Source organism: Crocuta crocuta, unplaced genomic scaffold (genome assembly GCF_008692635.1).
Source record: "Crocuta crocuta isolate KB4526 unplaced genomic scaffold, BGI_CrCroc_1.0 scaffold9, whole genome shotgun sequence".
Classification (NCBI taxonomy): Eukaryota; Metazoa; Chordata; class Mammalia; order Carnivora; family Hyaenidae; genus Crocuta; species Crocuta crocuta.
The window spans coordinates 1299398-1326585 of record NW_027551567.1 but is presented as its reverse complement, the minus strand read 5'-3'; the positions used below and the strand labels follow the sequence as shown (position 1 = coordinate 1326585).

At 40.1% G+C, this 27188-nt stretch overlaps 1 protein-coding gene across 4 annotated transcripts in view; it reads right to left on the bottom strand.

Moving 5' to 3' along the window:
• The window catches only part of BACH2 (BACH transcriptional regulator 2), a 354923-nt gene that overhangs the window by 122110 nt on the left and 205625 nt on the right, over positions 1 to 27188 (bottom strand). For 3 of the 4 annotated variants that reach the window (XM_077750247.1, XM_077750248.1, XM_077750249.1), the window contains one exon: positions 24811 to 24959. The gene's annotated coding sequence lies outside the window, so the exon portion shown is untranslated. Of the gene's footprint in view, positions 1 to 15224; positions 15344 to 24810; positions 24960 to 27188 lie in introns of those variants that run through there. The other variant, XM_077750250.1, reaches the window with a different exon arrangement.

Here is a 27188-nt window from a genome sequence, read left to right as displayed (position 1 = left end):
CTTGGATGCAGGGCATGTAGGGGAAGTCTGATGGGTGGATATGGAGGGATTGTTTTTGACAGAGGGAACAGGAGGGTGAAATTATGAGCTCCAGTCTGGACAGACTGAATATAAAATCCTTTCAGAGTATCCAGCAAGGCAGTTTAGTATCCAGCACTGGAGGGAAGTGGAGCCTGGAATAAGACATAGTCGAGTTCTCAGCATTTACGTGGCAGCTAAAACTGTAAGCAGCTATGGAACACCAACCTTTAAGAGGGAAGAGAGATGAAGAGGAACTGCAAAGGAGGCTGGACTAGGACGGATGCTGTACAGAACAATTTCAAACCAGGAGTGTCTATTCTTACATGGCAGCTGGATTTGACCTAGAAGCCTGATGTGCATGTCTATTCTCTATGCAACTTTGAGCATAGATTGCGTCCTGGAGCTTATCATGGGTGTTTATCTCCCAAGAAGTTTGACAATTTAGGATAAAGGTTTATCAAACAAAAGGACAAGGCAGTGACAAAAGCTGATCATTCTTTGATACTTCTTGTTTCAAGATGATAACAACAACACTTAAATAATAGAAAATAAATTCTTTGCATATTTTTATCATTACTTTTCCACATCCTGTGATAATTATTGGGTTCACGTGTTGTCTTCCTCATTAGATTATGGAGTTTCTGGGGCAAAGACTGTTCCTTACGCATCACTCTAGTCCCCAGAGTCTACCATAAGACTTGACACACTTGATCATTCATTCAGTAAATAACTATTAAGCACCAACTACATGCCAAACATAGTTCAAGGCCCTGGGGACACAGGAGAGAATTTAACAAATAATTCTTCATCAATGGAGCTTATAAATTCTAGTAGAGAAGGTCGGAATCTGGGAAATCTAGTAATAATGTCAGTGGCTAAATCACTGTTCCATGTAGGTTGCTAGGTAAAAAGAGTTTCTGTTACCTAATTGAACCTGCTAAAAGAGAAACACAACTGCACACACAAACAAGAGCTCCAGAAACCACTTTTCCTATTGCAGGGAGTTTCTTGAGCTTTGTATTCGGTTTGCACTCCAAACATAAACAAAATCACTTTCCTTATTCTATGTTCTAGAGCATAAAACCATGTTCCTGAGGTCATCATTTGTTTGCTTTCTTCTGCAGAGTAAGAATAATTCTGAAAGGGTCCAAAATAGCCATTTATATACAGAATCAAGGTAATGAGCTTAAAAATGAGAATACTGCTTTTGAAATTGAAATTGAGCATGACATGGTACAGAACACACTCCCTCAAGCAAACATGCACTAAGATCTACTATTTGTAAGCACATCAGGCACCAGTGAATATAGCAGTGATGAACTGAAAGTCCCTGTTCTCAAGGATCCTGCAAGATCCAAATAGAAGATACATGGCAGGACAAAGCTAGGATTCTCAAATGTGTCTTGCTTTTTCTTTTCTCCTTATCCTGCTTAACAGGTTAGTTATCTCTACCAGATATGCCTTACTCTCAGCTCTACCTGTCAAATAAATTGGCACATGCTACCTGTGTCATAGCTATTTATGTATGTCTTATATCCTCTGCTGGACTGTGAGGTCTGCTGGTAGGGACTGAGCCTTACACAATCCTGCATGAGGAACAAGGTCTTCTAGAAACCCAGAGGAGTGGAGTTTAAAACTCAAATATCTTTGCATTGGTTTATGAAAAAAATACATATATTTATGGACTAGACAAAGGTCCAGAGAATTTTCAGGAAAAAAACAAGGAAATTATTTCTTTTGGGATGTTGCTGTTTCATTTTATTTATTTTTTTAAAAAAAATTAATGTTTTTTAAAATTCATTTCTTTTTTTTTTTTAATTTTTAATTTATTTCTGAGAGAGAGAGAAGACAGCGTGAGCAGGGGAGGGTCAGAGAGAGAGGGAGATACTGAATCGAAAGCAGGCTCCAGGCTCTGAGCCAGCTGTCAGTACAGAGCCCGACATGGGGCTCGAACACATGAACCGTGAGATCATGACCTGAGCCGAAGTCGGATGCTTAACCGACTGAGCCACCCAGGCGCCCCTTAAAATTCATTTCTGAGAGAGAGAGAGAGGCAGCGTGAGCAGGGGAGGGTCAGAGAGAGGGAGACATAGAATCCGAAGCAGGCTCCAGGCTCTGAGCTGGCTGTCAGCACAGAGCCTGATGCGGGGATCCAAACCATGAACCATGAGATCATGACCTGAGCCAAAGTCTGATGCTTAACCGACTGAGCCACTCAGGCGCCCGGTTGCCTTTTCCTTTAAGTGGACTCTGGCAGGAGACTAAATAGGAGACAGAAAATGACCTCAAGTGTTAGGCTGGGATTTTAGAAATGTATAAATATATTGTGAAATATAACTGACATCATTATATTTCACAATAAAATTCCTTACATACCTAGCACTTTCATTTCTAAAGTGCTTTTGTATACATCTCTTCTCACTTGTTTGTAAGGACAATTTCAGGGGTGCACACAAGGCAGGTATTTCTCTTCATGTTCCTCCCAGGAACACCTGGAAGTCGACAGACAGGAGTCTACCAATTGGCTGCCTCTGGTTGATTTGAAAACAAGAGCAATCCTCTTCCCACCAGGTCAATGCTCCCTTCCCCCGCCCCGCCCCCCCAAACACTATGATCAACAAGAGATGGAGGAAAATAGATTGTCTTTTTTTAAACTTTCCTTGGAAAGGAAAGAATTCAGTTTTCTGATTTAAAAATTAGAAATGACTAGAGGGGTAAAGTTGCATTTTTGTGTTAAATAACAAGCAATGTAGCTTAAAGGGAGAAAAATCAGAAGAAAGGTGTGTTCTAAGGGATGTACCTATAGAATGTGTGTAGTTTTCATTTTGACTTCTACATAGATGAGGCCAATTAGCATCACTTCCCTGTAAACTTTATTCAAATTTCCATATGTAGCTATGTTTCCCTGGATGCTCATTGCAATCATTAAATTGCACTTACAGCATGTACCAACTTACACCCCTGGCATTACATATGATACAATTTCCTTTCTTCCTTTGACTATTTTCCTTCCTTCCTTCTTTCTCTTCCTCCATCTTGCAGCTTTTACTGTCATTCGTGCATTATTGCACTAGGTCCTGTGAGGACTGCTGGGACTACAGAAATACATATGAAATGAGCCACTACTCCAGTGGCTCAAATAGCAGAGGAGAGAGAAGACAGGCTGACGGGAGAGAATCTAGCACTCACCTAGTGTCTTCCCAGGACCTTACGCTGGGTCTCAGACAAGATTCTATTTCCTGAGCATTTAGTGGATGAGTGGAGAGATGGATAGATGGCTAGCTGGCTGGCTGGACGGATGAAGGAGTTGTCTAAATGTGGACAGCAGTGTTCTAATTTCTGACTCAGTAAAATGGTTGAAAGTTCCCCTCCCCTGCCCATTGCTTTTTCTGTTTCAGCAACCCCCTTTCAATGGGAAAGGCTGGGAACAAGAGAATCAAATTGGCATTCTGGAGCTCTTTATTTAGCAATTTGCTCTGTCTGAGTTAATATATGGGTTAGGTTCCCTGTGAACGACACTCTCCTAACTCTGGCAATGTCATAAAGACACTCAGCTGCTGTGTGTCTGGCAAATTAATGACTACAAGCCCAAGGGATGGAGGGATGGGAAAATGTTAACATTAAAAAAAATAACTAAGCAAATTCAGAAGAAAATGAAACAGGGCTCATTCTCCCCACCCCAAGCTGCATAAAACCTCCTATTTTAACCAAAAAATTACAGATATGGAAGTAGAAGAGGAAGGAAGAACAAGAAAAAGTAGAGAAGGTGGCTCCATGTTGAGATGACGGGGCAACAGGAAAGGGCATGAGCATTGGGTTGAGTCTCAGGGGCAGGTCAAAGAGAACCTTCCGAGGACGTGAGCAGTGGAGGCAGGTGAGGTGGGGTGTCCTTTTCCTAGTCTCCCAGCTCCCGAGGGTAAAATGAGGCTGACCATCAGGAACACCTCCTCTGTGGCAGGTGCTGTGCTTGTACATTTAGTCATTCTGCTCCCAGAAACCCTGCAAGGAAGGCAGTTATGCCCATTGTGCTGGGGACAACACTGAGTTCAGAGGTTGTCAGTGATGGAGCTGTGGCTCTGGACAAGTACCCACCTGTGGACACAGCATGTTGCTGTCCATGAAGGACTCCTTTATCTAATTTAAGCCTTTGAGGGGGTCACTCACACTCACACAGCTAGCAAGAGGCCAGGATGCATGTGAGCTGGGAACAACCTAGTGCCCCTTCTATTTTACCACACGGACTTCCTAAGGAAGTAGACAGCTCCCTGAACAACACTCCACCCACGACTTCAGCCTGTAACTTGTGAGTCTATGAGGGGTGAGCACCAGACCAACAAGGTACCACACAGAGGTTGGGCTCATGTCCCATGGTCATCCTGTCTGTGACTCTGCATAGAATGGGGACTCTGAACCTTAAAAATAACCATATGGTTGTATGATCGAATAATTCAACTCCTGAGTATTTACTCAAAGAACTCAAAAACACTAATTCAAAAAGATATATGCACCCTTATGTATACTGCAGCGTTATGTACAATCACCAAGATACAATCGCAACCTAAGTGTCCACCAAGAGACAAAGAGATAAGAAGATGTGGTGTATATATATATATTTAATGGAGTATTACACAGCCATAAAAGGGATGTGATCTTGCCATTTGCGACAACACAGATGGACCCAGATGTTATTAAGCTAAGTGAAATAAATCACACAGAGAAAGACAAATTCCATACGACTTCACTCAAGTGTGGGGAATCTAAACACTAAAACAGGGGTGCATCCGACTTTGGTTCAGGTCATGATCTCATGGTGTGTGAGTCTGAGCCCTCATTGAGCTTACTGCTGTCAGCACGGAGCCCACTTCAGATCCTCTGTCCCCCTCTCTCTGCCCCTCACCTGCTAGCACTCTCTTCCTCTCTCAAAAATGAACATTAAAACAAACAAACAAAAAGTAGAATCAGATACATAAATACAGAGAACAAACTGATGACTGCCAGAGGGAAGGGAGGTGGGAGATACAGGATTCCAATTACTGAATGAATAAGTCACAGGAATAAAAGACACAGCATAGGGAATATAGTCAATGATATTTTAATAGTATTATATGGTGACAGATGGTAGCTACCCTTGTGGTGAGCACAGAACAATGTAGTATAGAGAAGTTGAATCACGGTGTTATACACCTGAAACTAATATAACATTGTGTGCCAAATATACTCAAATAAAAAAAACAACAACAACAAAACCCCCCCACAATGGTACGGTTATTTGGTTTGTGCTCCCACACAGTACAGCAATCTTGTTTATAGCAGCTCTTAAATATGGCCCTAAAAGATAATGATTCTCATTCTAGTGATGGGGGATTCATTGCTACCAAATGGGGCTACTCGTTCTGCTGCTAGCTAGTTCTAGCCACAAGAAAATTACTGTTCTGAATCCAAGTCTCTTTCTCTATAACTTCTACCTTTTGGTTCTGCTTTTGCTAGAGTGACAAAGTCTTTCCTCTATCTAAACACTGTGGTTGTGTCTGTCCTTCTTTTTCTTTTCTCTAGTCTAACCTTCCTCAGTTCCTTTACACACTGGTTATAAGACACTCTTTCTGATGGCCTTTCCATTCCCAAACTCTGTTCATGAAGTATACTCAAGTTTATCTGTTTCCCTTGCCACAGGTACTATTAAAATGGTGTAAAATACAGTTAATGTGCTCTAAGGACTGTGGAGTCCAATGAAATCGTTACTACTCTTTCTCTGGGCATGTGACTTCTACTGTCACAATTAGGAGAATGTTAGCTTTTTCAGCAACCACTTTGTTGGGGAGGGAGATACATAACAAGCTCTTGCAGTAAGGCATGATAAGTGCTGTGAAGGAGGCGGGCACTGTGCTGTGGGATCGCACAGGAGTAGCAGTTAATTCAGCCTGAAGGAAGCAAAGAAAGCTCTTGGAGAGGACGCCTGAACAACTCAAAGTAGGAGTGAAGCAGGTGGAGAGAGTGGAACAGCTTTCCAGGTAGATGGAAAAGATTTTGCAAAGATGAGCTGGCATGAGAGAACACGGTAGTACCACTCTCCTCCCCCACCCTCCCCGTTTCTTTTCAATTCTTTTCTTCAGTTTTTCTCTGGCTTTGCTTCCCTCTCAGATGTTCTTTTCTGTCAAAGCCTAGGATAAACTATGTTCTCTTGTTTTAAGAAGTATCCTTCGTATGGAGTTCAAAATTCTTCTTCTAACACCTGTGTACCAGAAGTATAAAATGAGCGTTAAATAGCCAAAGCACTGGCAATGGTATGGTCGTGAAGTATTTTAAGCCTGCTCTTCTTTCCAGAGACAGCACTTCTACGTCACTGGACTGTCTGATTAGGGTAGAAAAGCAAATGGTGCCTCAAGTATTTGAAGGCAGCCAAGGTTCCTTCAGAGCCATGAGGTGGATGGTGGTGCTCGGGGAGACCTGCACGGGGATCAGAGTTCTTTGCCCCTAGCCAGCAATGTTTGAAATAAGGCATTTAAGGATCTCTAAGTTCTTGTCACACACTCTTACCAAGGCTGTTTTCTCAGGCTGGAACGGAGACAGGCTAGGAACCTCACCTTGGCAGGGGAATTCAAGAAACTCAAGATGTGGTAACTCATCCACCTGCTATTTCCTTCTGCTTGTTCCTTCTCTGCTTTCAGCCTCTCGGTCCTCCAGCCCCCTCCTCTGGAAAGTGCACAGTAACTCAAGGCTTCCCTTAAACCTCTGACAGGTGAACAAAGAGAAACACCTCTTACAAATCCATAGAAGAGAGAACGGAACCTTTCATAAAGAACCCTAAACATCCCACCAGAAAGTCCCAAACAGCCCTGAAAAGTGAGAATAAAACTATCAAAAGCTGACAGAGGGTAACAAGCATTATTTCCAACCCACATTTGTCCTGCTAAAAAAAGCCAACCAACTACTGAAAAAACCCCTGAAATGTATGAAATCTAACATCGTTAACATATTTCCTGTCCTCACATAGCTTATAAAAAATGTTTCAGAGCTTTTCCCTGGCTCATTTACAATGACGAGAAGGAGCAAAAAGGAAATGCAACAGATGGGGCTACCATCTTCTCTCGCAGTGATTTATCTTTACTTGAGGTAGCTTGGGCAAGGTTTCAAACATTTTTCAGATGTACCCATAGCTTATGCCTGGTCCAGAACAATGAAGATGAGGTTCCTTAAAAAAACCTGCAGGTTATAAACCATGTTTACTACTATCTATTTTTGTTACTTCTAAAAGAGATCACCTCAGCTTCCTCCCAACCCTCCCCGTACTGACTCCATGAGGATCTAATCTGGTGCTGATTTAGAGCTGACAGGTGGTACATGCATAATTAAAGATGACCTAACACAGAATGCTCTCATTCCTGGCATATTATCAGACACTTAAGCAAAGCAATTATCAGTAGGCAATCCTTTCTGTCAACAGAGATAGAGATGAAACATTTCTTCAATTAAGAGGATTCTGCAAGGATGCTGTACATATATCCACCTGCAAATACTTGAAAGTCTTTACGGTTTAATAGTAAGCCAGCTCAGTGGAGCACCTTTGGCCAGTTAATTTGTGCTACTCCCTTCCCCGTTATCCTGGAAGGTCACATTTTAAACATCAGCATCAAAATAGGAATAATTCTGAGATGCTGTCAGAGATCCTGATCCAAGCAGTCAAGGTCAAGGAGATCTCTGCATTTTTCTGCCATAGCCCTATTGGGGTCTGCAAATATGCCAAACCTTCTTTAAGGCTCAAAGCAAAAAAGGATAGGGTTCAAATAAAAGTAAATTTAATTAAAATTGCAATTTAAAGCAGGCTTCTTTCCTCCTCTTGCTCCACCAGTGTCAGAGGGTTTGAGAATTGTTATCAAGCTTTAGAACTTCATCAGGAATCTAAGTCATTTAAAGGATTTTTTTTTCATTTTGAAGAAATAAATATTATTCAAAGGAAGAAGTGTCTTGACAAAATGATGGCTTTCCTATTTCAGGTGAAGGAGGGAAGAGGCAGTGGATTTCCTAATAGAGTACTGTATTTTTTAAAAATAAATTATAGTGCATGCACCTTAAATGAATGCATTTTACCTTTCCTTAGAATAGAAATTGCTTTAATGTTATAGTGAGACAAATGGTTTTCTTTTCTTTTTTTAAAGGGTGGTTTATACATTAATGGGGTTTTTTTGAAGCCCATGTAAAAACTGCCTTCCACGAGACAGAGAACCTCACAACGTTTGTGGTGCATATTTTGCCACATTTCACAAGGGGTCTTATTGTTTAAATTCTTATATCCTTATGTCATATGTGAACAAACGACCTTATTGTTCATTTGAACACGTCTTTATAGGATCTCTGGTGGTAGAGCTGGTGTTGTTGTTTGCATTTTTTTCCCTCATCAAGTCAGAACAAGAGTCTCTTTTTCTGCAGCATTGGGAACTCAGGGAACACGGCCGTGTGTGGCAGCGGTTGTCATTGGGAAACACCATAATGATAATGGAAGTGAAGTGCTAATGTTAATGGGTTGACTTCTGATGAGTAAATCGAGGTCTATAGAAAAGTTTCTTCTACATAGTAGACTTTAAGGTAACGTGAAATAGAAACACTTACAAGGACAATTAAGAATCACCCAACAAACTATTAAAGAGACAAGTCTGCTGGGCAACCAGACCCAATTCCTCCCCAGGTGTGTTTCTGAATGGAGTGAGAAGACACTCCATTCAGAATGTTAGGGGAAAAAATACCAGTAGTCTTTGGGGAAAAGGTAATCAGGCAGAGAGGTGGTAATGATGGTGGCACTGTTAATGGGGGATCCAGCAGGACTCAAAGCACAGGTTCATTATATTTCTCAGAACTAAGAATAGCTTCTGAATGAGTACTCACAATTCTCTGCAGACCTATATCTCCTAAGGAGCTCCCCCTTTCTCCCTTTCCAATTTTAATGTCGGAAAAAGAAGAGAATATAGTCAGACATAGGTAGGTAGGCAGGAACAAAGGAACCTCTACAGAATGGAGAAGCATCGCAACCAGCTCCATTGCAGATGCTGTTACATTTCTTCCATCAGGATTCAGTTCAGAAAAACTCAAAGATGTAGTCTGGTAGCATGCTGCATCAAGAGGCCAGGACAAAGAAGTATGTTGCATGTGTACTACTGTGGCAAGCAACAAAACACTTATGAGTTCCCAACTGATGTCATGGATAAAAAGAAAAGATGTAAGATAGTGTATGAGATATAAGGCATATACTATCATCAAAACAAACTTAAGAAAAAAATTCTAGTGAGTTTATTTAGGGATAGACTCTCATTTCCCATACAGCAAAGAGTCCTAGACTTTGTGCAGCTTTAGTAAATAAAGCAAAGTCTATAAGCACAGTCTGTATGCTGAGGACAGCACATGGCACTAAGGCATTTTATACCATGCTTTTTACACTGAGTTTTTATTTTAGAATCATCAACTAACATTCTTTATGTAAGACAGTACCTTACATAAAACAGGACCATCTTACTGTTAACTTAGGTTTTTCCTATCCACCCTCAAAACTAGTTTTCCAAGCATCTTAGTTCTAAGTTTTATGCTTGGATGAATAAAATAAGACTGTAACTATGGCTACAAAATAAAGACTAACTCACTCAGATGATATGGATAAAGTATATTTTGGGAAGAATAAAAATCAAGTCTAATGTATTATTATTGTCACTGTTACCTATTTGTGTCCTATTTTAGAAAGGTTGCTTAAAACCTGTCATCAGTTGGAAGTCTTCCAGAGACATCTGACAGAATATGATGTGTTCTTCCTGCTAACACATGATCAGAGATGCTTATCAGGTTTATTTCACTAAGGACAAAGTATGGCATATTTAAGAAAGCCAGAATGGATGTTGTTTCAAATCTCTATCTATTGAGGATAAGACACTTACTTTCTGGTTAAGAAGTGACCGTGTTAATTGCCGAGCACCTTGGAATTGGCTTTTTCAAGAACTGGCACTGGAGGTCAAACCAGACAAAGGTGACAAGCACATCTTCAGTGACTCAGAAGGCAGCAGTACAATCAATGCTCTTATTTTCTCCTCCTAATACTTCCCTAGAGATAGCCTGGCGGATGGACCAATAAAGGGGTGGCCTCACTTCACTGCAGGGGGATGAAAGAAAATAGAAGTGAAAAAATAGTTTTTCTCCATAAACTGCACTCTAGGAATGGACTGTTCTTAACTCCGAGTTCTTTCACAAAACGAAATGCTATGCGCCAGTACACTTTGTTTCCCTTAGGGAGGAAAGGTGATGAGAGGAAACAAGTGTTAGGAGAGGATTAAAGAAACATATGTTCTTATTAAAGCAGGGTTTGAAAAGAAATAATGTTACAGAGAGAATGATGATTAGGTTGTAATAAAGTACGTTGAATCCTCACTAAAAGAAAAGAAGCGCAAACTTATATTGAACATCAAACATACCCAGTTACAAATAACGAGAGAGATTATCACACTAACCAATTTATACAAATTAGCTTATTACAGTCATTCCCTTATGATTGGCCACGTAGCCTTACACCCCAGGTAAACATGATGTGCTTTTACATGTACACATCTGTAACTTCTGTAAACTAATTAACAAAGGAGAATACAAAATATCCAAGTAGAATGGAGACCAGAGACTTCCATTCTGCAGCCAGTTGTACTGTAATATCTTCCACTTGGTGCTGACAGCCTTTTCTTCCCTCCTCTCATTCCGACATAATGCCGTCAGGTCTGTCTAAGTAATGTAATTTACTGGAGTGAAATTCCCCTGGTACCCTGTACAGCACTCGGTGACAGTGTCATTTATACTCCATAGTGTCGTGGCCTGACACTGATACATCAGCCTTCATCCCTCATTCACGGCAGAGCGTGCAATTTCACCTTCTGCTGTGCCCTTCTGTAGTATGCGTGTACAAATTTACTCCATTCAGCCCTAATTACAAACCTTGGTTAAAATGCTCTCATTAGATTTATATTTCTCACTCCAAATGTCAATCTTATTGAAAATTCCGATTTTCCTGAGGATTCATCCATTAGCAATAAACTCTAAAGCATTCCATGACTGAGTGCATTAAACCGGCAATGCGGACATGCACTTAAAATACATCATTAGAGTAAATCTCCATTGCAAATGTTTTATATTATTCAACCAAAGGAATAATGAGCTCAGCCCAGCCAGTACCCTCAAATTGCACATGAAGGATAGGTTAAAACTGCCTGTTATCCGGGAAGATGCACATGGTATATCAATGGGATGGATTTCAGAATCTCTGTCACTCCTTATGAAGGTGTGGGAGGAAATCACAGCCAAAGCCTAATCTATCACCTTCTTTTACAGAAACTTCAGTGTGTGGCAAAGTACAATATGGCAGAAAAAGATAACGGGGAGTGTATGTGTTCATGGAGGGGACTAAAGCTATATATACCTGCACTGCCAAGAACTTTGTTAAGTTACCTTGAATGATTTGCTCTGCCTAAAAAGCATTCTTCCATTCCAGCCAACAGAAAAATTTTAAAAAGCAGCACTGTCTGGATACACTGTAAGAAGTTGGGTACTGTTCTAATAAAAGACAGATCTTCCTGGTGGAGCTGACCTGAGAAACATCTCCACCCCAGTCTGTTGGGTAACTAACATTAAAAATCCACGGGGTGCCAGGGTGGCTCAGTCGGTTAAGCATCTGAATTTGGCTCGGGTCATGATCTCTCAGTTTGTGAGTTTGAGCCCTGCATTGGATTCTGTGCTGACAGCTCAGAGCCTGAAGCCTGCTTTGGATTCTGTGTCTCCCTCTCTCTCTGCTCCTCCCCCACTCATGCTCTGTCTCAAAAATAAATATACATTAAAAAAATTAAAAAATCCCCAGAAACCACAATGATAATGTTGATATGGAAATTACAAGCCAGAAGTTATATCTGTGAGTGGAATGACAGGACAGACCATGAAAAAAATGTGGAGAGAAATAAAAAAAGAAGAGCAATAACAACAACAACCACCAACTAGCAAAATGCATCAATTAAAGCCAAGCCGTCACTGTTTTATATCAGTACCATGTTCTAATTCTTTAGCTTATTGATCTCATTTATCACTTCTTGTCAGGTCCCAGGTGAGGCAAAGTCAAGGTGCAGTCAAATTTCTTTTTTATTTTGATAAATGAAAAAACAGCATCCCAGGAAGGTCATGGAGGAGGTTGAAGGAACAGTCTGATGCCAACTCTTAGCATCTAATAGTAAAGGTTAACCAAAGAAATTAAGTGATGCCCACACAATTATGACTTTATGGTGAAATATACAGCATATTAACTTTTTTTTTTAATTAAGTAAGCTCTATACCCAGTGTGGAGCTTGAATTCATGACCCCCAAGATCAAGAGTTGCATGCTCTACTGACTGAGTCAGTTATGTGACCCCAAATATTTACTTTTTTAATGGAAAAACTTGGTGAGCAGAAAGACTCTGAGAAGGGCAGATATACATTCCATTAAACAGTAAGTAATTTATTAAAAATTAAAAAAAAGTGAAAAAAGTGACAGTAATTGTTTTCTGCCAGTCAGTAGTATCTGGTCATCTCTAGGACTGACCAGTAACCAGAATTATAGCAGATGCAATATTTTTTGTAGAGAATTATACCATCATGGAAGCTAATTGCTCCTGAAGTTTTGTCCAGGAAATATTTAAAACTGCCCTTGAATACATTAGTGCTATCTCTTTCATAATGTATATCAGCAGGTACTACAATTAACATGCACAGATGTTAGAGCTGAAATATCCATGCTTAAACAAAAAACAAAGGGAGAAGGTAAAAATAACTGAATATGCTCAACACAGTACTAACCCTAAAAGGAAAGAGAGGCTTACGTTGTGCTGATTTAATGGCAAAATAAAGAAATGATCCCCCAGATGGCATCGGTAACCTATGAAGAACTAAACTACTCCGTAAATGACCTGTATATAGCTTTCTGTTTGAGAAATATCGAACAAGAGGCTGATCGTGTATCCATTTAATTCCCAAATCTGTACCCCAGGCATACAGGGGAATCCCCAAATGCCCCAAAATTCTCCAGCACGTCCGTATTTTACAATGGCACAAATAAGAGTTAACAACCCCATCCCTTCGTGCTTCATATATGTTATATCATTTAATCTGCACAACCACCCTACGACGTAGTTACTATCCCTGATCCTTTTTTCAAATAAAGACATCCAGGCTTAGGAAAGGTTAAATAAACGGATCAAGGTCAGCAGGTAGCTGAATTAAGATTTGGTCCTGAGCCTTTCTCCCAAAGCTCTTGCCTTGCTTTAACCACCATGGCTCACCCTTTCTGCCTCAGTTAGAGATGCCAGTGAGGAATGTGATCTGCAGTCTTCGATTTCCAGAGGCTTCTGGAATGACTGCCCTCTTGACTCATCTCGTTTCGCAAATTACATCAAACTGAAAGGCTCAGAACACTTGCAGACATTCTCATTCTTTGGAAATGCCACAGCCACTCAGCCCGTGGAATGGGGACAGCACCATCACTGGGATCACCAAGGTACAAATTTCCCTGTGAACGCTGACGCCACCTCTCTTTGGTGTTTCTTCTAGACACAAACCGACACGTTATCACTGACTGTGGTTGCAGTAGACTCAGCAGTCAGATGAAGGGGAGTTTTTACTTGGTTAACTGCTCCTCCAACATCTGTGTCCAAGTAGGGTCCTCCAGGGGAGGCAGGCACACAATTCTGTCCTCCCTCCCCACTGACCCCATCAATACACAAACAAAAGGCTTTGCTAATCTCTTGGCAACACCACTAAGAAATCCTTCCCTTGCTGTTCTGTGAGTCTTCAAGAAACAACTTTCTAACAATGAGTCAAAAAGATGGATGTTTTAAAAGAGTATTTCAAACAAGGCAATTACTTTTTAAAAAAAGATTCAAGGATTCTATCACTTCTTCTTTCAACCTTCCATCAACACAATTTGTTTATGTATGAGTTGAGTCTTTCTTCCTTCAGAAGGGGAAAGTGCTGATAAACTAGCACATGTAGACAAACAGCGCAAAAACCTGGCTGCCTCTTGCTTCTTAAACAGAGTCACATTTATTTCCCAATGCACCACTTACCAGACAGATGCAAAGATGTGGGCAAGCCAGTCATCAGAATTAACAGAGTGATTGTGCTTGCACTACATATTCTGATTTGTATGAATCTTATTTTTAGCCATGCACAAAGGGCAATAAATGGAAAATCTTATTCTAACCGCTACATTTTCTGGGCCACCCACACTGCTCCACCTACCGCACAAGTTCACAAATGTAAAAAACCCAAACGCAGGGTTTGTCCTAACAAGGGATGCAAAGAGGCTAAATTGTGTGACATTTTTTCCAGTTAGTGTTGGTACTTTCACTCTTTTTCTGTATCAGGACTTTCAGGGAAAACAACATTGACTTATCTACGGGCATTTTCCAAGACTCCACATTGGTATGCCATTCAGCGCACAGGCAAGCGTGACCCGTGAGGCAGGGCACCACCCTGCCACGAGCCACATGTCAACCAACTTTCAGCAAAGAAATGCACCCGCCAACATTTCTGTACATTCAGGAAGGTGATACTTACAACATTTGTTTTCAGACAATAATAGCGTCTTAAAAGCTCTTCAAATAAACAAAAGTGGTATCAGATAAACATTGCTAAAGCACAACAGGCTGTCAGAAAGGATTTTACCCAAGTTAGGTCATTATCACTGGTCCTTCACCTGCCGTTAATTTGCAGTGGAACAATGCTCACCAAGGAGGTTACCCCCTTGCCGTCTCCCTTCCCTGCTGTCCATTCCCCTCACTGCCTGCCCAGTTCACAGTTCCCACTGCCCCTCGGGCAGCTCACCAAGCATTAACTCACACCGCTTCGGCGCCCGCCAAGCAGCTGATACTGAGAGACAGACACTTAGAGAGCAAACAAGAAAAACACATTGATGAAGAGGATGTTTTCTAGGGGCATAGGGAGGATAGAGATGAGAGTCTATTTTCAATGACTCTCTCTTTAGACTTTTAATGAAAAGTTAAATGATTAAGGTCCCAGGGTACCAATTAAATTGCTTGTTCTTCTGAGCCCTCTGCAAACCTCAACAGCAAACATATGCAGGTAGTGATCAATATTTAAAAGTCAATTCAAGAAAATAATTAAGACGCGAAAGGAGGCAACTCTGAGAAAGGCATCTTTCTTTACCTGTGTGCTTGCTCATTATCCAGAAACTAGAGGAAATGTTCCGTCATCCTCTGGTAGTTAACACATGCCCTGCAGAGCTAACACCTTCTTCCGATAACGCACGGTACGAGAGCAGCCCTGATGAGGTGTATCAGAAAATCTTTTTTGGGTTATAGTCCGCTCTCGTCAGACCTTCTGACTAGTGCTGTAAAAACACAGGTAATTAAGTGTTACGAAAAAGTGGGTCATACACCACGGAGATACAACCACACCGCCCCCAAACTAGGCTCCAAATGACTGTGCTCTGAGAAGGTGGGAGGGGTCTGAACACAGCGAAAGCAAAACTTTTATGTGGTGAGGAGCATTTTGGTTTTCACTGGTTTAGGTTAGAGAAAGTTAATCTCAATGTCAACTGCAAACCAAATAACTTTTAACGTGTTCTTGGAATTTTATGACAAATGCTGGCTGTTAATGTAATGGGAAATTCAGATTCAATGTCATAAACAGTCCAAGGGACAGTCTCAGGCTTAAATGACATGCCCATCACCAAAGAGCGAGTGCTGTGTGACTCAGTGAAGCAAGGCGGTCAAACCGAAACTGAAGACAAAGAAGCAAATTCTTACTATCCACATTAGCATCTCCTTCTCCTAGGGAGGATCAAAGTACTGTATACCACTTCCCCACACCTGTAGCCAGCTTGGGCATTCAACAGTCGTGGATATTTATCAAACCACCCCTCGACTTCTGTAGCAAGAAGGCAAAACGCAGTACATGAATTGAGCACATTCATTCATCTGTCACTCACGAGCCACAGAAATATTAATTCAATACATATGGACTCCCCATTATAAACAAGGACACAAAGAATGTGAAGGGATGCAGAGAGAAGAACCTAGAAGAATCTGCTTTCAAAGAACTCAAGTCTTGTATAGGGGATAAGACCTCGTCATGACCATGACAAATACAGATCATTCTTTTAAGACAAGATCTTTTCTAGCAGCTTCTTACTATTTTATTTTACTTATTCTTCTGATTTTATTTTTTTCTTATTTTACTGACACAAGACTTCTTATTTTACTGACACAAGGCTTGTAGATAACATTCCTACAACATTTTTCAGATGAATCTTTTAACAATCCCCTTAATTTTTTAGAAAGTGATTCTTTTTAAATTTTTATTTATTTCTATTTATTATTCATTTTATTTTATTTATTTTAGAAGTGAGGGGCAGGAGAGGATGTGAGTAGGGGAGGGTAGGGCACAGAGAGAGGGACAAAGAGGCTCAGCATGGAACCTGATGCTGGGCTTGATCCCAAGACTCTGGGATCATGACCTGAGCCAGCAAAAATCAAGAGTCTGACGTTCAACTGATGGACCAACCCTGGCACCGAATCCCCATAATTTTTTAATCAAGGTTTTCTTTTAGTGCTTAAAATACTTCCTCACCTTAGCTATGTATTAGGATTCATCCCAATCCAAAGTCCTAGCATTTTCCAAAGGGAAGCACAGAGAATCAGCACAATCCCAGGAACTATAAAACCACACCAGAGGAATTTGAAGAGAAGTCTTTTTAAAGGGAGATAAAGGACTCAAAGTTGAAGGAAAGCTCTGGTTCACAGCACAAGAAAGGATCACATTTTGGCACCATCAGGTATAAAATTAGAATTTTACAGCAGAAGATACTGTTTGGATTATGGATGGGGATCAGGCTAACCAACTTTTCCCATTTCTGGCAAACTGCCGTACTGTGTACTGATAACAAATTTTTAAATAACTAGAACACAATTAGTTGATCTAACTCTAGTACGATTTCGTATAAAATTAAATTGTTCTCTTATGATTCCAAAGGCCCATTATGATCTTACAGGCCACTCAATAGTCCTTTTCATTGACAAGATACAGAAACTGAAAAAACACAACAGTTAATACTGATTTCCACTTGATAAATATAGTGGTGTGTCTACACAGGTATCTGTTCTTGTAAGAGTTGACTAATGTTATTTGTGAAAAAAATAAGAAACAGGGAGATTATTGTCCTAGAAAATAATAGCTAAAGTCATCATTCCTAAGTTCCACCAAATTTGTAGGAGCTAATCAGTCGAGAACACTGCTTGCAAATTTGGAATTATTTGATTAATTCAAAAAAGTGGAGAAATACACAAAAGTATGAGTTTATAGTCAAGATTTATTTGGGTAGTTGGATTATAGGTAATTTATTTTCTTCTTTGTTATTTTATATATTATGTGCAATAAACGTATTACTTTCACAATCAGGAAAATAAGGTTATTTCTGTCTTTATTTTTTTAATTAAAAAAATTTTTTTAATGTTTATTTTTTTGAGAGAGACAGAGACAGTGCGAGAGGAGAAGGGGCAGAGAGAGAGGGAGATACAGAATCCGAAACAGGCTCCAGGCTCTGAGCTGTCAGCACAGAGCCCAATGTGGGGCTCGAACTCACAAACTGTGAGATCATGACCCAAGCCAAAGTCAGCTGCTTAAGCGACTGAGCCACCCAGGCGCCCCAAAGCTACTTCTGTTTTAACAAAAAGAAACAATTATTCTCTGATTTTGCTCTTCCTAGTAATTAAAAACAATTAATACATGGAACCCAGTATAATAATCTGGCCTGGCGACAAGTCAGACATGAAATACAGGAAACAATAGATTATAGCTTCTAGTTAAGCTCTACAAGGACTCTAAAAAGCCTGCTATACTCCAGAACTTTGCAAATACTGCTCTTTCTCATCATCATCCATGGTTTGCGCACTCTCCAGCTGCAAATGCCAGGGCCCTCACAACGATCAATGGAGGTGGGGAGGTGTCCTTGTAAGTAAGTGTGATGCTCAGAGACAGGTGTCACTTTGCTAATGAAAGGTATATCCAAAAGAGAGCACACAAATAATTTCTTAAAAGCAACAGATTGGAAATTATTAGAATAAGTTGATAAACTGTGCTACAACTGATAACCACTTGGTAAAGTAGCTTTATAATATGCATATTTGAGTTTATTTGCAGATTCACAGGCAATACCATGTGAAACTTCTGATTTACATATTAATGTACACTACCATGCTGGTACCACTACCCCTATCTGTACCATTAGTGTATATGCAGAGAATAAAAAATTATTTTCGGTGATGCTTTAAGCAGAACATAATCCTAACACCAAATGCTACAAATAAGTGCATCATACAATCTTTTAAAAAAAAACACAAAAGAATTGCCTTCAAAACTATGCCAATGGCGGGGTACCTGGGTGGCTTAGTTGGTTAAGTGTCCGGCTCTTGGTTTCATGTCAGGTCATATTCTCATTGTTTGTAGGTTCAAGCCCTTCATAGGGCTCTATGCTGACAATGTGGAGTCTGCTTGGGATTCTCTCCTTCTCTCTCTGCCCCTCCCCTGCTCATGCGCTCTCTCTCTCCCTCTCAATAAAACCATATGCCAATGGTTTCCCAATAACTAAGAACTAAATATATATGTTCATAAAATTATTTTATAAATTACTCTTAATATTATTAATATTACAACTTCCAAACATAATGAACATAAAGAGAATATCTAAAATTTAAACTCTGGCACTAGAAAGGTGGTAAAAGTTAAAACTTGCAGTTTTTCAAGAATAATAAAGATGGTATGTATTTCTTTTGTAAATCAATAGTTTTAGATCATTATTATTATTTTAGATTGTTATTATTTTTTAAAATATTTTATTTATTTCTGAGAGAGAGAGAGAGACAGTGTGAGCAGGGGAGGGTCAGAGAGAGGAAGACACAGAATCTGAAGCAGGCTCCAGGCTTTGAGCTAGCTGTCAGCACAGAGCCTGACGTGGGGCTTGAACCCACGAACCGTGAGATCAGGACCTGAGCCGAAGTCGGACGCTTAACCGACTGAGCCACCCAGGCGCCCCTAGATTATTAATTAAGGCATAAAAATAAGTCTAATAAAACCTCTTTAACTAGACTAATTGAGGACAAGAAGACTGTTTTTTTTTTAATTTTCTAATAATTGACAGTTATTTTGTTGAAAACCTTTTGAAAGCAGTTTCTTTTCTTAATTATAAAACATTTAACCATTTTCAATGATTCAGCAGGTCAGTGTCAACAGCTACTGATATCCTCCAGGGTCTATTCTCCATCTCTACTAAACCAAAGCTATCTTGTTTTCTGAATCTCTATTTCTGAAAAAGGGAAGTGGGATGTGTGCGGTAGGCAGGGTGGGGTGTGCAGGAGGGGTTTGAGTGGGGGTGGGGAAGTATGAAGGTTAGTTAATTCAGGGTTCTGGTTTGTTGGGTTCCAGGTAGCTAAGCCATCACTAAACATGAATTCAGTGTCTGGAACGAGGCAATCTGATTCCTAGGAGACATGAGAGCTTACAAGGAGAGCCCCCAAGGGTCTATCTTTGTGGGTATTCTCTACCTTATGCCATTCCATCTGGGTAACTTGGTTTGCTGGTCTTCTCTGGGGAATAACCGTGTCAGTGTGTCCATCTAAAAATTATGATCTCTGAGTTCATGGGGCTGAATTTATTTTGATTTAATTCTATATCTATGTCATTTCAACTGAAGCTTAGGGTGCAGGTAGCCACATGTGGATGTCAGGGATGAATAAGCACTGACTTTTCTCTCTCAGACTTGCTGACCTGGATTTTCTTTTCTATAAAAAACCTTTAATTCTAGTTTCTGGTATCTTAGCAGCTGAAACCTTTGTTATTTTGCTCTGTTCTCCATCACCTTTGCCCTCTCTCCATCACCTAGAGAGTTCATTTCTAAGCAGGTTTGGAAAGTCAGGGTAGGAACAGTGGGACTGATTTATACATATTGTACTTTAAATTTGATGACTAATTGGTTATACCTTTCCCTTAAGCCAAATATATACAAATGTATGCATTTATATATATATAGTATATAATACACACATGTGCACACACACACATAATCTTGATTATCCCCTGATTATTTCTTCTCTGTCCTTAAGAAGGAGAGAGAAAATTTAGGACAGGGGTTCCTGAGCTTTTTGGAACTATGGGTCCTTACACACTGCTCTTCAAGAATTACAAGCCCTGGTCAGACCCAAGGGCAGGGTCTGAAGGTAATACAGGAGTTCTGACGAAAATATGGCTACTGGACCCATGAGAATTTGCTGATAGTTCTTCAAGTCCAGCTTTCAAGAAACATAGAATAAAAAGCAAAATCCCCCCAATGTAGGGCTCTAATAGACTAACTTAGTTCAGTCCTGCTTATTCCTCACAGAACTGCAGGACTCACTAAACTGATCTGTGATTTATGGGTACTACAGTCATTTGGTGATGAGGGGTAGATTAGATTTCATGTGGAGTATGTAAAACAGGCATTATAATAATTTGAGGCTCCATTGCAGGAGAATTATTTGTTAATTTTCTTCTAAAGCTTTTCCTTTTTTTGACTAGGCTTCAATCTGTGGCTATAATATAATCAAATCCATATTCTCTGGTTTGTGCCCCAATGTCCATCTCTACCAATGAAGACCTGTTATGTGCCACAGCTATGCACACGGGGCCATATGCCTGTGCATTATGGCACACTGTACTTGGACTCATTCATGAACACACAATTCAGGTGAACCAGAGCAGCCCCACTACAGGAGCACAGGTGGGTACACATTCCCTCCATCACAGTGAAACAGCTTTTCTATATGTATCAATGGCATTTGGTAGAGATTATAGTCGTTTATGGCATGTTTCCTTGGTAGTTTCTGACAAATGTGTCCTTGCCCTGGCAGGAAACCCATTCCTAAGGCTGAAGTATACATTCTGCAGATCCCTTACCCTTGCCCAAAGGGTGCCCAGGAAAGTATCAGGGCTGAGGAAGGTATGAGGGACATAGCCATCTAGTCTTACTCCGCCCTCACAAACTGTAACAGCCCTGTCAAGCTCCAGGTAGTTATTCTGTACAGCATTCTTGGAAGGCAAGTGATCTCTGAAATTCACTTAAAAAATGATTAATTAATTGGGGTGCCTAAAAATCATTAATTAGTTAAGTGTCTGACTTGCGCTTGGGTCATGATGTCATGGTTCTTGAGTTCAAGCCTTGCATCGGGCTCTGTGCTGACAGTGCAGAACCTGCTTAGGATCCTCTGTCTCTCTCTCTCTCTCTCTCTCTCTGCCCCTTCCCTGCTCATGACAGTGAGAAGCCTGCTTGAGATTCTCTCCCTCCCTCTCTCTCTCTCTCTGTTCCTTCCCTGCTCGCACTTTCTCTCTCTTAAAATAAATAAATAAATTTTAAAAAATCATTAATTATTTGTTATTGGGGTGAAATATATATAACATTTGCCATTTTAAAGAGTACAATTCAGTAGCATTAAGTATATTCATACTGTTGTACAATCATCACCACTATCCATCTCTAGAACTTTTTCATTTCCCCAAAGTGGAACTACCCATTTAATGTTAACTCCCTGTTCCACTCTACTCAAACCTTGGCATCTGTCATTCTATTTTCTGGCTATAAGCTTGACAACTTTAGGTACCTCATTTTAGTGGGATCATATAATACTCGTCCTTTTGTGTCTGGCTTTTCTCATTTAATATCTTCAAAGTTCATCTATGTTGTAGCATGTGTCAAAATTTCATATCTTTTTAGGACCCAATGATATTCCACTGTGTGTATATATCACATTCTCCTTATCCACTCATCTGTTCTTAGACATCTGGATTGGTTCCACTTTTTGGCTATTGTGAATAATGCTGTAGGAACATGAATATATAAACATCTGTCCAAGTCTCTGCTTTCAGTTTATTTATTTATATTGAGAGAGGGAGAGAGAGAGACAGAGAGAGAGGGAGAGGGAGAGAGAATGGATGGGGGAGAGGCAGTAAGGAGAGAGAGAATTCCAAGAGAGAAATCCAAGCCTGATGTAGGGCTTGATCCCACGAACCAAGAGGTCATGACTGGAGCCAAGATCAAGAGTCAGATGCTTAACTGACCGAGCCACTCAGGTGCCCCTCTCCAAGTCTCTGCTTTCAGTTCTTTTAGGTATATATCCAATGGTGGAATTGCTGGATCATGCAGTAATTCCATGTTTAATTTTTTTTTAGGAACTGTCATACTATTTGGTATATAGGTTTTTAAAATAAATAAATAAATAAATAATAATAATGATCATTTTTAAATTTTTTAATGGGTATTTATTTATTGAGAGACAGAGACAGAACGTGAGTGGGGGAGGGACAGAGAAAGAGGGAGTCACAGAATCTGAAGCAGGCTCTAGGCTCTGAGCTGTCAGCACAGAACCTGATGCAGGGCTCAAATCCATGAACTGCGAGATCATGACCTGAGCTGAAGTCGGACGCTTAACTAACTGAGCCACCCAGGCACCTCAATAAATTATTTGTTAATGCAGATTTAGGTTTACAGCAAAACTGAGTGGAAAGGAGACAGGGTTCCCATACTTCTTATCCTCATACATGCACAGAACTTTTGCAGAGACACGCTAGAAAACTCATTGTCTTGAGGGCTTCACCCCAGGCTGCAGGGAGTGATTTAAGCAGGCTGTGTCAGGTCTGGCAGGAGCTTCAAGCACTGAGTCACCTAAGGCCAGTCACCTGAGGTGTCAGAGCAGCCTTCTTCCCTCCCCAGCCTGTAGTCATGAAACTGACACCAAATGTCACCGTACAGGAATACCTGATGTGTAAACATGGACACTTACAGACACCAAAGCAGGAAGGAGATTAAGGAGTGTTTGATCCAACCTACTTCTTCCATCTCATGGTGAAGATGCTTCATAAACTGAAAAGCTTGCTTCCAAGGATGCTGTGCAGAATAACTAATTAGTGCTTGACAGAGATGTTATAGTTTGTGAGGGTGGAGTAAGAAGACATAATTACATTACTTACAATTCTATCAGCCCTCTTACCAGCCATGTTCCTCTTTGGGCAGCCCCGAGAAGACAGCACTGGAATAACTCCTTACAGAACTCTTTCATCATCTATCACTTTTTTGCCTTATTTTTCTGATTCTGTGTTTTTTATTTTAAATACATGCACTTACATCTACCTTCAGGATCTCTGAATCTGCTAATGGTTAGGCAAGAGATAAGCTCCTTCATTATGTCTGCTTCAGAACTACTTTATGAACAGTGATTATTCTCAATTTCTAAGAGTTCTAATAAAAGGGCTGTATGTTCTCCTCTGAATGAACATTTACCATATCCAAGTAAAATGTTATAAATCACAATGCTTATCCACAGATTTAAAATGCCCAGAAATTTCTCATACATTTCCTGGACAGCATCACTCACACTATTTTTATACTCACATTGACTCAATGAAACAAAAGAAAAAATGTTTAAAATTCTTACAATGAAAGCTAGAAATATACAAAATGCATATATATTCAAAGGCACATATGTACATTTGCATGTATGCTCACATATATCCAAATGTGCATTTGTTGAGCCAAAATCTTTCACGTTTTTCTATTAACATGGAATAAATTGTTCTTGTCCTCAGTGGAGAGGTGATTGGCTTGTTCCAAAGCTAATGCTGATCCTCAAAATATGTCAGTCCTGAGAACTTAAAATCCCACAAGAACCTGGACTTGATGACCTGGACTATTTATTAGAGATGTGGCTCCCTTCCCACATGTGTTTGTAAATTGAATCCCATGTAAGTGTATGAGAAGAAAGATAAAAGCAGCAATATATTTGTCAATCTGGGGGAGAAAAGATTTCCCTTTTGAGTGTATCTCAAACATGATGAGCATACGTACCTGCCAAAAGACTGTAGCTGTCATTTTAGCCTAATGGCAGCAGTCAGAGACCTTGCTGCAATCCAAGGGCAAAGGATGACCAGTACTCTAAAGCTGGTACAGAATAACAGCATCTACTTGGCTGGACTTAACAAATGTGACAGTCCTAAGAGAACCTTCAAATTCTTTTCTTTTCCTTTTAAATTTTTTAATGTTTATTTATTTTTGAGAGGCGGCGAGGGCAGAGAGAGAAAGAGACACAGAATCCGAAGCAGGCTCCAGGCTCTGAGCCGTCAGCACAAAGCCTGACTCGAGGCTCAAACCCACGAACTGTGAGATCATGACCTGAGCTGAAGTCAGACCCTTAACTGACTGAGCCACCCAGGCGCCCCACAAACTCTTCTTGGGACATGAGTCAAGATATTAAGTAAAGCACTAAATATGTTAATTTAGTGACATTTAATAGTGTACATTTAATATGGTTTTCTTCCTTTATTGTTCATCCTTTCAGTTACACGTGAATTAAAGCCGTGATTCTCAAAGTGGAGTCCCTGGACCACCTGCTTCAGCATCACCTGGCAACTTGTTAGAACAGCAACTTCCCAGCCTGCCCCAAATCTACTGAATCAGAAATTCTGGGCACGAGGCCCAGCAACTGTACTTTAACAAGCCCTCTAGGTGATTCTGGTGCAAGTTAAAGACCCACTGCATTAAGGAGGCACCAATAGGAAGATTTTAATCCCTGCTCCCTTCCTCAGCCATAATTTTCAACATACTTTGTTAAAAGAAAAGTAACCCATGTGGGTTTAAGCTAGTTGTTATTATCACCTAAGAAAATTCATACCATTATTTGGTTCGAGGAAAGAAACCTCAGTCACAACTTACATGTAATTTTTCCAGGCTCTGTGCTGGCTTCGAGTCTTAGGATGCAGGGAACCGGGCGAAGGGAGAGATGAGAAGACTCCAGCAATCCATTCAGACATGGACCCCAAAGCTTTGCAGGGCAACCTTGTGACAGGTCAGTGAGTGTCCACCTGAATGGGGGGGGAGGGGAAGAGCTGTCCATTAGCAGAGTAAACCTCTCGAGTTAACGTTTCTCCCTCCCCTCCTGACTTACGGGGCCTCTGGCTGTTTGCCTTTTGACTGCTCCACATAAACAGAACACGATAAAATGGCCCATGGTAATAATGCCTGAGCTCCACCCACGGGGAAGCCCTGCTAGGTGAGTATTTCCTTAGGTGAGCATCCCTCACTGGGCGTCCTTTCAAACCTAAAGGCAGTTTGGAGACCAATGTCCAATCTCACGAATATTTTCTTTCAACAAATGAGAACACCTTGGCTTAAAAGACACATGGGGATGCAGTAACAGGAAGATATAGGAAGCAAAGGACAAATTCGGGAATTCTAACTGAAATGAGATGCTTCTCTGATGCCTTAAATATGTTTATTAAATATGTAATATTTAAAATTTTTATTTATTTTATTTATTAAAAACTTTTTTAGAGAGACAGCATGAGTGAGGAAGAGGGGCAGAGGGAGAGGAGAGAGAGAGAGAGAGAATTTTAAGCAAGTTCCATGCTCAGTATGGAGCCTGATGTGGGGCTTGATCCCACAACCCTGGGATCATGATCTAAGCCAAAATCAAGAGTCAGACGCTTAACCAACTGAGCCACCCAGGCATCCCTAAATGTATTTATTTTTAAGACTTTTGTTTCTGATGCTAAAATGATACATGCTTATAGTAGAACACTTGGAAAATACNGGGGGGTGAAAATAGGTGATGGGGATCAAGGAGTGCACTTGCTGTGATGAGCAACCAGTGATGCATGGAAGTGTTGAATCACTATGCTGTACACCTGAAACTCAGAGAGCACTGTATGTTAACTAACTGGAATTAAAATAAAATAAAGAAAAAAACAGATCAATTGTCCCGGCACTAATAAATCACTAATGATATTTTGTTGTATAATTCCATAACCTCTTAACCAAAACTCCTCAGCTTCAGTATATGTTCCAGAATCCAGAATTGTTCGGTTTTTAAAAACTATTTTGATGCAACTATGATTTATCACATAATATTCCATCAGGGTCTGGAGCAGCACCCCATAATCTGACATATTTCATAATATTTCTGTAGCAAAACCAATGCATAATTCTTATTAAGTTGGATAAAACAGAATCTCACATTGGTTCAGGCCAGGTTTTTCTACCAAAGAAGTTACCAAGAAACCCTTTTGATTTTAGAATCCTTTTGGATTCATAATTGGGGATAAAAGATTGCAGACCAGTATTCTTTTCAGATACAGAAAAAACTCGAGTTTTGTTTCTACTTTTCATTCAGTGTTATACAAATGTGAGCCTTTCCCCAAGTAAAAACACTTCAAAACCATGCTTTTCAATGCCTATGCAATATTATATTCAACTTAAAAAAGGGTTTTTTTTTTTTTTGTTTTTTTTTTTACGATTTAACTTTGAGAATTACATTTTTGGCTGCTGTTAATGAAAATAACACTTTGAGGGACATATTTGAGTATCAGATTTTGTCTGAATTTCTGAATACTTTCTTAGGTGGATCCTAGAAAAATAATTATTGGGTCAACCAGTGTAAACTTTAAGGGTCTTGATGATTTTCCAGAAAAGCTATACCAATTTACACTCCTAACACAGCATGAATGCCTGGTTAATTTGTTTAACTACCCACATTATCATAGGCAAGGAAAAAATACACTTGCATCTCATACATCTTAACAAAGCTCTAATCAATGATAATCATACTTAGGAAATTTTATTTTTGTTTTTCTTACACAGAAGATAGTGAATAGCTCACAGTCTTTCACACAACAAAAGAGAAATGGGATTAATGTGAGTTTACCATCAACTGGAACCTCATTAGACCAGACTGAGTCAGATTTGGGCAAAAGAGAGGCTGTCACTTGTCCATGGAGTCCTAAGTTTGAAAGAGGTAGGAGGGTGGGTATGGAAATAATTCATACATCATCACGAGAAGACAGACAATCAGATGCTAATTATTTCTGGGATGATAAATTTTGCTTCCAGGCTACTGAGGACTTGTGTTTCCCTTCCTCTTGGTGCTACTTAGCATGGCTATCAGAGAGCAGAAAGAGATGTGAAGACAAAGTCAAATCAGATGAGTTAATAATAATAATGGCTAACCCTTATAAGTGTTCCCGATGAGCACCTTGTGTGCATTACCTCATTCAGTGTGCACTGGTATTAAAACTGGTAGCTGTAAAGTTTGAAAG